General features: G+C 34.7%; 1 pseudogene; it reads left to right on the top strand.

The window, feature by feature from the left end:
- Positions 1–5,097: 5,097 nt before the first annotated feature.
- Positions 5,098–13,170, top strand: LOC109674333 (arylacetamide deacetylase-like 2; annotated as a pseudogene).
- Positions 13,171–14,267: the final 1,097 nt, after the last annotated feature.

Genomic DNA, 14,267 nt, shown 5'->3' with positions numbered 1-14,267 from the left:
GTGCCTGATCAGTTCTAAGTATGCATTAGTAGTAGAGTATTAACATATGAGTATAGTTATAGAAAAAACAGACATGACAATTTCCAGGCAGTGATACCAATGGTGATGAGAAGGAAGGAAAAAGCTTGCGGACACTTGCATGGCATTTGTGTGAAGGGGAGCATTCCATTGCACTGTAGCCACTTTTTATTTAGGTATTGTCAGTACATCAACTGAATCTGCTAAGTGTAAATTCCATGACATTCAGTTCATGTAAACTTCATATTACTAGGCTTCTTTGTTCATATTGCTAGTTTTCTTTGCTGATAGATAGATGTTAACATCTGGGCTGCAAATCATTTTAACAGCCTAAATGTTTGACTTTTACTCAAAATTTTAATAACATTGACCTTGAAGTTAAGTACATTGACTACATCAATTGCTATTTTGATTACTAATCCAAGAAGTTTCCTAACTAACTATACATGGCAGTCAGAATCATTTTTTGTATTATTTTTAAATTTCTGCAGTGAATTATGTAATGAGCAAGACATTTAAGTTGGTGAGCTCCAGAAGTATTTGCTTCCTTGTTACACTGGGACCACACTCCTCACAGCCCACAGCACTACCATAGCTAAAATACATTCCTACCAGGGACATTAAAAGCATTGTCTAATTTTCTGAGGTCCCTGTGATGCTGCCATTTGTGTTGTCTTATTTTTCCTATTCTGTGGCTATTCCTAAAGGTGAGAAAACGTGGTAATGTGTAAGTTAATTGTAACTTGTGAATCCCATTGATAACCCAATCCCCAAACAGTGTTATTATTATTATTATTATTATTATTATTATTATTATTATCTGCCTGCCACTTGGTCATTTGCCTTTTGGTCATATCAATAATAAACTGTTTGCTAATCCTTCTGCAAATAAGGCTTTTCCCTGAAATTCAAACACTAAGCTTTGCACCAATCCAGAGAATGCCAATTACTTTTGCTATTATTTGTCTCATGATATGTGTGAAGCTGTAACATTCCACAAAGCAATCATCTGGTGGTTTCATTTGTGAAACAGAAAAGACATCCACCAACTCATCTTAAACCAGAAATTGCTGAATTAACTATATTGTTTAAATCATGTGAGTAGGTACTGCATATCCAATACTTGCTTTTGTAAACATTCACTGGGAAGTTCTTAGATAAATTGCAGCATTCATGCACATTTTGTTCAGTGATTCATTTGCAAAGCTTAATTGAATGTTCTCTGTAGTAATTCAGTTTCAAAGAAACCCTGATTGAGAAAGGATGACAATACAGCAGCACAACTATTTTCTAGTTCTTTTAAACAAATATTTTGAAGTAAATTCTTAATGGTTAAACAAAGTCATAGAGTATTAAAAGCACAAAAGTGTGCTAGAATTAAATGTAAGTTATATTAATTTATTAATTCTGCCACTATTCAGATGATAATCTCTCTATATATACATGTTTATATATATATCTCAAATTGAACATTACTTCTCTTATATAATAGCATATTTGTATAGGGATATCAAATACTTGAACAAATTGCTAGTTTCATAGTAATTTTATACATGATATCTTTTGAATAAATGTCTAGGTTTACCAGCTGTTTTTAAAATATAGAGAAAGTAATTAATTATCTCTTGAGACATAAAGGAGTTATGAAAGAACCCTAATAGTTTACTCATCATTACAGTGAATGAGAACTTCATTGTCTAATTGAAATGTACCAGGAACAGATAACTTCATAGCCAATTTTATCTCACTTGTAAATTCAGTTTATATGTGTTTAGGAAAGTACTTTGAGTAAAATAAGTTAAAAGATTATACAATGTATTTTGTGAATTCAGTGGAACTTACATCGTAAGCTGTTATAAAAATTATAATAACAAGTTCCATTGTGAATACAGAAGAAAAATTCGACATAGAACTTTAGGTAAGAAAAATCAACAATAGACTGAGAGAATGATACATTGTGACTGAGTGGCTTCATTTCAGAAATGCCAAGATATCTCAAGCTAGAAATGTATCTAGCAATTTAAAAGAATTAATTGAGAAAAGCAATATAATAAACCAATATATAATGAGCAGAGAGTCAACAGAATTCACATTATTCCTCACTTAAATAAAACTCTAAACTAAACAAATGAAAAAATTTAAATATGAAAAAGTTTAACTGCAAATATCCAACAGTACATATTTGAAAAATAATGCAACTGTGAAAAACTTTAACTAAAGTAAGGATATAGAATGATGCCTGAAAAGATTAGCATTTCATATGTAGAGGTTGTGATAAAAGTAGACATAAGGAAAACACATACATGTAAACATTTGGAAATAATAATGAGACCTTTCCTAATGATATTATTATTTACAAACTTTAGAGTTTGGTTAGAATATGTAAGTGTTTACAAGAGACTATTGTAAGGTAGTTTTTTTGCAAGTTAAATATTAAAAAATAGTATTTCCCTCTCCTAGCAATAAACACTTAAAAATGACATTAGAAAACATTCTATTAGCAACACAAAAATAGTTAAAATTCAGGAAAGAGCATAACTTATTTGAAGAAAAACATCTTGAAGGATGAAAACTGAATATTAAATGTTCTTGATTAAAAAAAACTATAATAAAATGTTCACCTCTCTCCAGTTTAACATTTTCAACCCACAATACACATTTTTGGGAGACTTTCAGTGTTAGATAAAACAGTTTTAAAAATTGTAAGAAAAATAAATATTCAAAAACAGTAAAAATAAACAAACATGGAAAAGGACTTCAAGGAAGGAACAGCTTTTCTAGAGTTCATAACATGGAAGGTGATTATCTAAACACATTAAACAAGATACTATCCTATAATCCTAACGGCATTACAAACAAACATGGATGCCAAATTGCAGAAAAACAAACTTTAATCTGTTTGTGAGAATGCATGGTTATATCTTTTCTGTACACATTTTTGAAGTTTTGTACACTGGTACAAACAGATGGACAAAAAAGAGTAGACATTTCAAAGTTGGAGCACAAGACTGTCATGATGCTTGAGAAACTTGTAGTACATGTCACTGTTCAGTGTCCCGCAGTAGCTCAGAATCCCTGCAGCCTGTCACCTCCCACTCCTGTCAGTGCATCTCACTTGGCATCACTCTGTGGTACCTAGACCTTCCTGTCTTCTAGAGACCAACCTATTAATCGCTTCCCAGCCTTTTAGCTAAGATCCAATGTAACATCAAAGTTGTTGCTGTTCAGAGGAAATGGAGGGTTTCAAGGACTGTGTGCCTCAAACTTTGAACCTTCACCCTTATCTCAATCCCTCTCTTCCAAAGATCAGTTGTCCAATATGCCATTCTCTCCCTCACTTCCTTCTAATACCCCTCAAGGAAGGAGCATCATTCCTGTTGACATCAGTTTTTCTATCTTGTATTACATGGCTCTAGACCTATTATTTGACTTTATCAGTCTATCCCCATCAATCCTGTATCTTAAAATTATTGTTTGTTTTGCTTTTGAAATGACTATTGCTAAACATTTCGTGGTGCCAGTTATTCCTCAATTTCTCTTCTGATTAATTCTTTCTCATTTTACTTTCCTTAGACTTATTTCATACTCCATTGGCTCTAGTCCTTCCTTAATTACTTGTTTTACTTCCTTAAATTAACTCTCTATGTGCTATCATCATCTGCTGCATTTGATAATGACCTCTGTTCTTCTCCTCCCATTGTTTTCTGTAACAAAGTATCTCCTAAAAATTCTTCTGCCCTTCATTGTTTTCTCAGTCTTTCTATCACATCTCTCATTTAAAAATAAAGCAAAGTGGCATATTTTCCATATTTCTATTCATAAATTTCCTAACTATTCTTGTTCCCCAGAACTCCCTTGCTAGCCTTGCCTCTACATGTTTGCTTTTTCAGTGCCTCATCTGCTCCAGTGACCCATAGGCACTGCCTCCTCTGATACTCTTCCTGAGTTCTGTCTACGTGTGTACAGCTGCCAATTAGATATGTCCATCTGGACAACCGCTAACTGCAAATGTGATCATCTTCCTATGTAAACTCAGTAAACAAAGAAATAAAACAAAAAAATCACCATTCACCCAAACATCCCAACTTCTTGAATAACCTTGGGATTATTACTCGAGAGCAAAAATTCTGTATTACTCTCAGTAAAGAGCAATTATTTTCTGCTCTTGGCTGTTCTTCAGCTCCTATACTCTGTCTTTAGCTCCTGGATTCTGTTCTTTAGCTCCTGCACTCAGTTACCACATTCCCTTCATCCCACTTCTGAACATGACAACCCTATTTGCACAATGTAGTATTTCCTGATTTTTCACAAATATTACCTCTTGGTATCTCTGTGTCTTTCCTGTTCATCTTTATTTCATCTGTGTGTAATGGTCTGGATCTTTCACATGATTACTTTATTGACAATTCTTCAGTGACTCAATCACATAATAAATAACTTCGAATTCCTTACCAATCACATTGCCTAACCCTCACATTCACATTTCTTATCTTCTGGCAATGCTCCCCTCTGTAATTGTGGTTCAACCATATGAACAGCTTTTTGCCCCGACCCTTGATGCATTCTCATTTCTGTCTCTGATACTTTTCCATCTTACCCAAGGAAACTATCTACATTTTTATGCTTGGGTAAAGTCTCATTTCTGTATGTTTATTTGTTGTGTTGAGTGTGCATGGTCTTTCCTTTTTTGGTGTTTGAAATTTTTATTTCCCTTTCTTTGTTTTTCTATTCTTCTTCTCTAAATGAAAGTGAAAAGAATATTATCTCTAATGAGGGTTTTGGACAATGTATATTTTGCTGTTGATATGTGACACTTGAATTTGAGACCCAACTGTAGTATTTAGTCACACATCTCTTGTCTACAAAACTTGCTGCCTAGAGTTGCAGAGAAGAGTAGAATCCACCAGGCCACAAAGGGACCTGTGAAGAGTCTATGTGTACAAACAGCAGATGACAAGAGAAAGATAAAATGGGCCCAACCTAGTTTTTCCTTTCTCAGTACCAATTGGCAAAGTCATCTTTTTATCCCTGGAGAGAGGTCAGAATGTGTTATGTTGGTTCAAGTCCCTCTGCTTGGAAATGGGGGTGAGAAATAAGGTTTCTCCATAACATTCTCAAACTATAGTTCTCATATTTATAGCTATAACTGTTCCTATTGCTTTTTAATTACAAGGAGGGCTTTGACTCTCTTTATTTTAGAGTAGACAGCTTTTGACTTCCTGAATAGATGGACTGCAAACAGACTTGATGCTATCACTGTAGGAACAGAGTAAGAGAAGGATTTTCCTTTCCTACTATGAGTTCTTCCCTCACTACATAGAGCTTTAATTTCTAAATCAAGTTCTCTGTACCTCAAATATAACTTTTAAAATTAATATACTTGACTTGTCACCATTGCAACATAGAGCACTCCTCAAAGGAGCCAGTATCCCATTATTCTCCCATGATTACAACGTAGGGTAAGCATTTTGGGAAATACTGCTGCTCTGACATGTAGAACTCAGGTCCTATAAAAACCCTACTTGCATTCCATATAACATAGCTGGACAGGAGGAAGAATTTAACCTAACATGTTTGGAATATTGGGTTGTGTGTGGGCTGGTAAGAAAATGTTTAATTTAAAAATAATTCTTCTTTGGTGATAAAATTTGAGACTAGCTGAAAACTCCTATTTCATAGTAAACAACAATGAAAAACGTCCAATAGTTGTTACAGGGCTTAGTGACACATTTCTGTTTAACTAGGATGTTAAAGAAGTTTAGACAAAACGTAAATGAACATTTGATCATCTAAAGAAAGTGATTGGTACCACTTTCATATTTTTCATGGATTTTCCTAATTTTTTGACAGTAGGATACTCTCCTTTCTACCTCCATAACTTCTGAAGTAATCTAAATCACATCACTTTAAATCTTTTTAACATAATGATGAAAGTTTATGTGTCTCACATGCTCTTCCCAATCCTTATGATTTCCACAGTATTTTGACTCCCAAAGTCTAAATTCACTACAATTGGAGTAACAGATACTCCAATTTGGTAAATTATACTTTATTTAGGATTTTCTAGGTAGAGTTTATAATAAAATTCTAAGAACCTATCACCAATTTATAAGAAGTATAGGTATTTATAAATTTTAATCTTCTGTAGAACAAAAAAAAAAAACCATGAGTCTTGAGAACAGGGTAGCAGAGGTATGCTCCTATTTTTACTGGCTGCAGACATTGGAAGAAAACTCAGTTTCAATCATTAAATCAGTGATATAATAATTTTCTTACAAATGAACTTACCAGAAATAAGCAAGCTCCTTAGCATATTTAAATACTACTTCATTTTACACATTTTTCCTAGAATCAGCTAGTGGGCATTAATTATGATGAAGTATATATACTTCCAGCATGCAAAATTTCGATCTTAGTGACCTTGGAAAAATAGAACACCTGTCTAGAAAATCCTCTCAGCTTTGTTGCCTTCAGAAAGCCATGGCTCAGTTTTTTGGACTGTAGCTTAATAAGTACAGCAACTGCCTATCAAGCGCAAGGTCCTGAGCTCAAACCCTAGAAATGTCAAAAAAAAAAAAAAAAAGTCATGATTCAAAAGCAAGAGTTAAAAATTTTGCCTAGCCTGTTACTTTAAGAACATGATATGAGCTACAGAGCAACTCCAACCTAAGATGCACTTGAGCTAAACATTTTGCTCACCATCCTAAGGGAGTTGATAACAGTCCTCTGACTCCTTACACACGTCATCCTTGGACTTTAGGAACACAAGTGAAACACTCTTATGCTGGTTTTAATTTTTTTCATTTGAATCAAGAATTAATAGAAAAGTCTGGGTTGACTTTTGGAAGACTGAATGATAGGACCTCATGTTAAATGGCATCTATCTGACATTTGAGACCTCAGTGCAAGTACAACCATCAATGCTTTACTGTTCCTTTTTAAAGCTATAGACTAGCTCCTCAACATCACTTTCCTGCTCTAAAGATGGTATCATTGAGGTCAAGTTTTTTCTTAAGGATAAAATTCTCACAAAATATGGCATGGACCCCACCCGAATATGTATTTCAGGAGACAGTTCCTGAGGTACACTGACAGCTGCAGTGACTCAACAAGTAAATTCTGTCTGTCTCTTGATGGAAGGTAGAGGTACTGACTCACTGCTTTCCATTCTATCCAGTTTTCTGCTTCCATGTCTTGAAAAGACCACTCTTTCCTGTGGCATTGCAATAGCACTTGAGAGAAAATTCAGTTGACCAAAATATGGCTATTTGTTTTTGGATTCTGTTGTTCTGTTGATCTACATGCCTACCCTTATGTCAATTTTATGCTTATTTCAACCTTATTCTTTTGTAAAAGCTGTTTCTAGTTCTTTATAACTTCTATATTATATTAAGATGTCTTGGCTTTTTTTTTTTCTTTTTCATGTTCACTGTTCAAAGGGGTTTTGCCATGGTGTTTCACCTGCAAATATATTGTACTTCAATCAGTCTAACTTCCTTTATTACTCTTCCTTCTCTCTCTCTCCTTCCCCTTTTTATTCAGCAGCTTTCAGTGCATTTAGTTGTGTCTTCTTCCTACATAGATGTGATGAACTTCAATATTATTCACTATCATTCTGTTTTCCTCTCCCTCCTCCCCCAGTCCTACACATGATCATGCTTGTATACATTATTTTGTTAAAATGCTTTTTCATGTGTCTGTCAAGTGGAAATATTTCTAATTTGAAATGTGTTAATTTTTAAATGTGGGGATTACAGTTTAAATTTATTTTGATTAGAGAATACACTCTACAATTCAATCTTTGGAAATCAACTGTGACTTGTTTATAGTCTAGTATGTGATCCATTTTTGTAAATTTTCAAAGTCACTGGAAAAGAATGTGTAGGTATTTTGCAGTCATTAATTAAAATGCTCTATAAATGTCAATTACAATAGGCTGGCTATTGATTTTTACTTCTTATTATAGCAATTGACAATTTTGAGTTAAAATCTTGAACATCAAGTTTTTGTCAGTTTTTCTTTAGTATGTTTTTAAAACTAACTTGAATGCTGTTACGTTCATAGGTGTCATGTCACACGAACTACTCCACTTCCCCTGAAATTACAATCTCATATAACCATAGTAAAAACACAAACTAGGAAATTATCTTGGTGCAGCACACTCACTAAGCTGGATTTCGTCAGTTTCTCCACATAGGTCTGTTTCTGCTCTGAGAGCCAATTCAGAATCTCAGGTGGCATTTGATTGTCATAACTCCTTAGTCTCTGCCAGTCCCTCACTTTGCTAGCATGTCCTTGTCTTTCATGATGCTGACATTTTTGAAGAGTGCATCTTTTTTTCCCTAATGATTAACATTATGTCAACTTTTTCCACTTTTTTTTTAAAAGAAAAAACGTGACAAAGTAATCTTCAGATTCCTTATGGATCAATGTTTTTCTGTACATTTCAAATACAATTTGAGTTCTAAAACCTTGAAGCAAAAAGTTATGCCAGGTGCCTCTCCAATTATTTATTTATTCATTTTAATTTATCCCTTCCTACATATTAATATGAAACACTCAGGGTTAGAGCACTTATAAGTTATGCAGAAAACCACCCACATTATACATTAATATGTACTAATAAAAACAACCAAAAGGAAGTTTTTGGAGGGCTGGTGGAGTGTCTCAAGTGGTAAGAGCAGCCTGCCTAGTAAACACAAGATTATAAGTTCAAGTCCCAGTGCTGCAAAAAAAAAAAAAAAAGTGTATGTAAACACACACATATACATACATTTTACACACATATTTTGTATATGCATGTATGCATGCAAATATCTCTCTGTATACACACATATATGCATATATACACACACACACACACATATACATATGCTTATACGGCTACAACACACATGCACAAAGTCCTATTGTGCAGTCCAAATGGCACTGATAGAGGAAAACCTGAGAAACTCGGGATAAGGTTTTTCACAACATTTCTTAATTGTAATTTTAAAAATGAACAAAAATAACATTGATGGCCTTTTTTCATTCTAATACTGGAAATTTGCTTTTTTGTTCTGTAATCTGGACCTTTCTTCACCCAACCTGTTCCATTTAAATGCCCTCTCTTAGAGGAGAATTTACATAGGAGGAGATGGCTTTATTCTCCAGCCATCTTTTACTCTGTACTAATTCTCTGTGTATTTTAAATAATAAGTTGTGCTGGAGTGGGATGGTGAGAAGGATGGGAGTGAAATTGAAGAATGCCCTGCTTCAAGATTATTATACCAATTATCATGCCAAATTGTGCAGCAATCTTTTCTTAAGTTTTGTCTGATGTGGATGTAGAGATTCTGAAAACTGTCCAACAATTACCCAATTATGATTAAGCAACACTTTGACAAACCTGTAATTTCTGCTGAAGTATCTGTGCTACTCACTGGCTTTGCAAGTTAAGAATACCTAATTCAAGTGACTGTTACGCAAAGTCACAGAGACTTATGAAGATATGTAGACCTACCTTGAAAATTTGAGCAGGGCGATGCTAAACATTAACATAGGCACAAGCCTCGGGGTTGTTTTTGGCTATTGTGAATGGGATTGTTTTCATGTCTTGTTTTTTAATGAATTAGTTCTTGAATATAGAAAAACTGATGATTTGTGTCTGCTGGTTTTTTTTTTTTTTCCTGCGTCCTGAGAGATTCCAGCTTAGATGAAAGGAGGAAGATATGGTGTATGATGAGGTTGGAGAGATTGGATGGGGCAAATTGTGGAAGAGCATTGTGAGATGTTTTTACTCAGTGCTAAGAGCATTGTGAAGTTATTTAAGAATTTTAATCACACTTGAATTAAAATCCTGTAGTTGCAAATGGAGAGGGAAGTCAAAGGTGGCAGAATGAGAAAGTGAACACTAAGAAAGAATTGCAGTATTTTGAGAACAAGTCCAATACTATGGATTATCCTAACCCAGTGGGAATGGCAAAGGTGGAATTGACAACCTGGGAGCTATCAGGCTCTAGGATTACGAATATAGAGGAGTCAAGCAGGGTTGATGAGAAGCTGGGTTTGAGGGTTTGTGATATATAAAAGAGAAAATTAAATACAAAACTCCAATCAGAATGTCTCATTGGTAACAAATGCTTATCGAATATTTCAACCATGATTTCTCAAAAGTGAATGTGCCTGATGCACAGTGAGCCTCTGGGACCTAGGCCTGTGCTTGAAAGCAGCTATGGGGCTAGTCAAACCATCTATCCCAGAGAAACAAGTGAAGAGAAAAGAGTGGAAAAGTAGGCAACAAACAAGCAAGAGATTGAAATGGTGAAAAGAAGCATACATGACGGTGCTGTGTTGTTAAGTACATTGCATGGGTTTCATAGGTATTTTTATCAGAGGACTTGATGTCTGAGCTGAGGTTTATATATGGGTTATATAAGATGCTTGTCCAGACACCACCTCCACATACTCAAGCAAAAATAGAACCAAATCAACATTTCTTATGTCTTGCTTGCTGGATGATCAACAAACATTTTCTGAAGAATTACAAGGCTAGGTTCCCAGGTTCTCTGCACATTTGTTTCAGTCAATAATAAATATATTATCATCAACATTTACTAAGTGCTTACAGTATACCTAAGACTGTACTTTAAATGATTAACATCCTTCCAAACCATATGCAATATTTACTGTTACATCAATTTCAGAGGTCAGGAAACAGGTTTTATGAGGTTAAGTAATTTGGTCAAAGCCATAGAGCTAATGTATTACAAATCCAGATTTGAGACTCTTGACCAGTGAACAACACTGGTTTTAGGCTCTTCTTTCCTATTTGGCTGGCCATTGCACCTGGGTGTGGTATTGCCATGAGTTAGGCACTGCTGTGTGACAAGGTTTGTTTTCCTATCTTACTTATTTGGACATAAAGTAAGAAGTGAGATTTTTGAGGAAAAAACACAGAGTAAAAATAATGCTGCTGAAAAGAATTAAGGGTAATGATGCAATTTGTTGAACATCTTTCATGATATTTTAATTACTAAGTTACTCCAAAGTTTATATTATACATGAAAATGTAATACAAATTTTTAAAGGACAGCTTAAGTACAGTTACAAGTAAGTAAACTTTAAGGATATTACCATGAGTTCGATGTGTTCTCTCAAGTTTTTTGGCCTTGTTACTTTCATCTTGTTCTTTTGTTGTTACTGGTATCCTGAGATGACTCATTTTTTTTGCATTCAGGCACATACTGGCTGCCTACGAAATGAGGAATATATATGCATTGTTGTCTTTTTGCCTCCTCCCTGTGCTTGTGGTCTCTGTTTCCCCTCATTTTGTGAGCTTGAGAGTAAGATATTGATTGTTACCTTTTGTGATTAATAGTAAATCATTTCTTTTAGGGCACTGGGGAGAGATTAGGTATCTCGGGGAGTTTCTGTCAGGAAACTTGCTCTGCTCATTCCATTCTAAACTTGTGAACTCTCTTGCATCTTGGGAATACATCAAAGAGGTAGGGTATCGTTTCCCTGCTGTGGAACTTTTGAATTTCCATCTATCCTTTCTTTGGGCTCAGTCAGCAGTATAGTGAGAGACTCACTGAGGCACATCCTCTGGTTCTGAGTTTTCTACTTGGAGCAGCTGCAGGCATTTTCTACTGTCCTGGCATTGTTGTTGCTGATGCCAGACTTTAGCTGAGGAAATTTCTCCTGGGAGGATAATTTAAAATTCTCTCCAGCAGTCTGTAGTGTCATAGGTGAAGCCTTGAAATTGCATTCATCTCTGGAAAGACAAAGGGAATCCTTGTTGAACAGCCCACATTTTCTCCTTGGACATCAAACTCTATGCACATCAAAATGTTTTTCATGTTTCCTAAACACTACAGCATTTTTCAGGAGGTAAGTTACCTACCAATTGTCTTTTTTTTCAATTTGGTCTATTTATTTTTATATTTGGATATAATTTATGTTGGCAATGTTTGCTTAATAGCCAAAATGCTATTTTAAAACTTAAAAATACTCAAAAATTCTAATTTTTAAATTTAAAAATAATATGGTGCTGTTTAGTAGTTATATTCATTTCTTTCATTCTCTTTGGTTACCTTCAGTCAAGAATAAGTTTTACAAATTTATACATACTGTTGATTTCCCCAAGGCACATCATATTTGGGATTATGTTATTTCCATTGGTGATTTTATTTCTTGGCAGCACTAGGATTTGAACTCAGGGCCTTGCACTTGGTAAGCAGATGCTCTACCACTTGAGCCATGCCTCCAGTTCTCATTTTTGACAACAAAATCATCATCATCTCTCTCTCTGCTTCCAGTTTCTCTCTTTGTCTCTATATTTCTCTCCCTCTCTCTCTGTCTCACATATTCAACCAATATTTTTAAAAATGTAATGTTTAAGTGGTTTGACATTCTTTTCATGTCAACAAAAGTTATTATAAGTGTTTTTAAACTAATTATGGTTTATAACATCAATTTATGCAGCTTTGTTAATCTCATGATTGTTTAAATATTTAAATCTCATTTCCTGGTATTTTGGAAACCCTTGCCTAACAGAATATCATATTTTTTTCAGGTTCAGAATAATCTTGAAGTAAAACATGAAGTCAAGATGTCAGCTTTACTTTGCCCTGACTTACAGGTAATTGATACTCATTTGCCATCCTACCAAGAAAATGAGCATGGAATAATTGTGACAAGGGACACAGGCATAAAACTTGTGAGCTTACTTTTCACCAAAGATGAAGCATTCCCCAGGCAATGAGAAGAAACCAGTACAGGCCTCTGGAGTCTAGACATCTGTTTCAGTTTGTTAACTGGAGTGCTCTGCTTCCTGAGAAATACAGAAAGGACCACATCTACACTAAACTGATTCTCAGGAGGTCTGCCATCTCACTGCCAGTGCTTATGGGTGACAGAGTATCACCCTTGCTAGCAATGATTCCCATTTGCAGAACTTGCCACTAACCTGCATTCTGACCTGTGAGTATGATGTGGTTAGACCCTGGATTCACGGATGGGTCAAGACTTTGGAATGTTGGACTTGAGGCTGCTCATGAGCATACTGAGATGGAGTTTTGTCCTTCATGGTGTCACCATTTTATTTAAATCTGGGCCTTTGGATAAAAGATACATCTATTAGTTGGCTAGATAGGAATTTATAAATACATACTTTATGTGTCTTTCACTCAATGGGGTTTGATTTGTGATACTTCATAGTTGTAAAAAAAATGTAATTTATATTGTCTAACTCTAGATTTGAATCAGTTATAACAGTTGCTGTGTATCCTTGAATTAGTTATTAAATTTTCTTACCTATAGACTATGCATATGTTAAATGTAAGTAATTTAATTTTTTTCCTCTTGCTTTTATTTTCTGTATAATTATTCTTCTCCTAAAAGGACAAATACTTATTAAATTTGAGAGAAATAGAAATGATTATTAGAAAATTAGGGAAGACAGTTTCCAGATAGACATAGAAGTTGTAGTAGTGAGTGGGAAGAGAGAAAACAAGGAAAAAAACACTGCTAAAAGTTGTGGAAGTCATGGAGTAGATGAATTCTAAGGGCCCTATATTATTTTCCTGTGGTGTTGTAACAAATTACAACAGAAATGTATTCTATTACAATTCAGTGGCTCTGACGTCCAAATTGATATTGATGGACCCAAATCTGGGCATTGCCAAGAGGTGTGCCACAGCTGGGGGCTGCAGAGCTCCACCTTCGTCTTCTAGGGGCTTGCAGCTCTACGAATGTAGCCAGTATTCAAACCTCCTCTGCTCCACCATCATGTGCCATTCTCTCTGCCATGTCAGATTGCCCTCTGCCTCCAATTAAAGCATGCATGCTTCCATTAGGCCCATCTGAATTATCCAAGACAATCTCCCAATTTCAAGATCCTTAATTCAATTTGGAAATACCTATCCCCCTTTTTTATCATATAAGGTAACATTCATAAGGATTAGAATGTGAATTTTTTTTGTGAAGTTATTTAAAAAATATTTTCAGTCAAAAAAATTTTAAAGCCAGCTTATTAACATTATATTTTGAGAAGCTAATCATTTGCTGAATTTATAGAACTAAGTAGCAAGAGCATACCCAAGATTATCCACCCCAAATAGGTGACTAGACCACCTTGTCAATTACTCTATAAATATATGCATGTGTATATGTACATTACAAAGATTGGCACATATATACACAAACATACATGCAAATACGTGTATACATGATCATGAAATCTATTTTAATCCCATTGTTGTCATAAC

The sequence above is a fragment of the Castor canadensis genome, chromosome 17 (assembly GCF_047511655.1).
Source record: "Castor canadensis chromosome 17, mCasCan1.hap1v2, whole genome shotgun sequence".
In the NCBI taxonomy this organism is placed as follows: domain Eukaryota; kingdom Metazoa; phylum Chordata; class Mammalia; order Rodentia; family Castoridae; genus Castor; species Castor canadensis.
The sequence above is the reverse complement of the archived record's forward strand: the minus strand, read 5'-3'. Positions and strand labels throughout refer to the sequence as shown.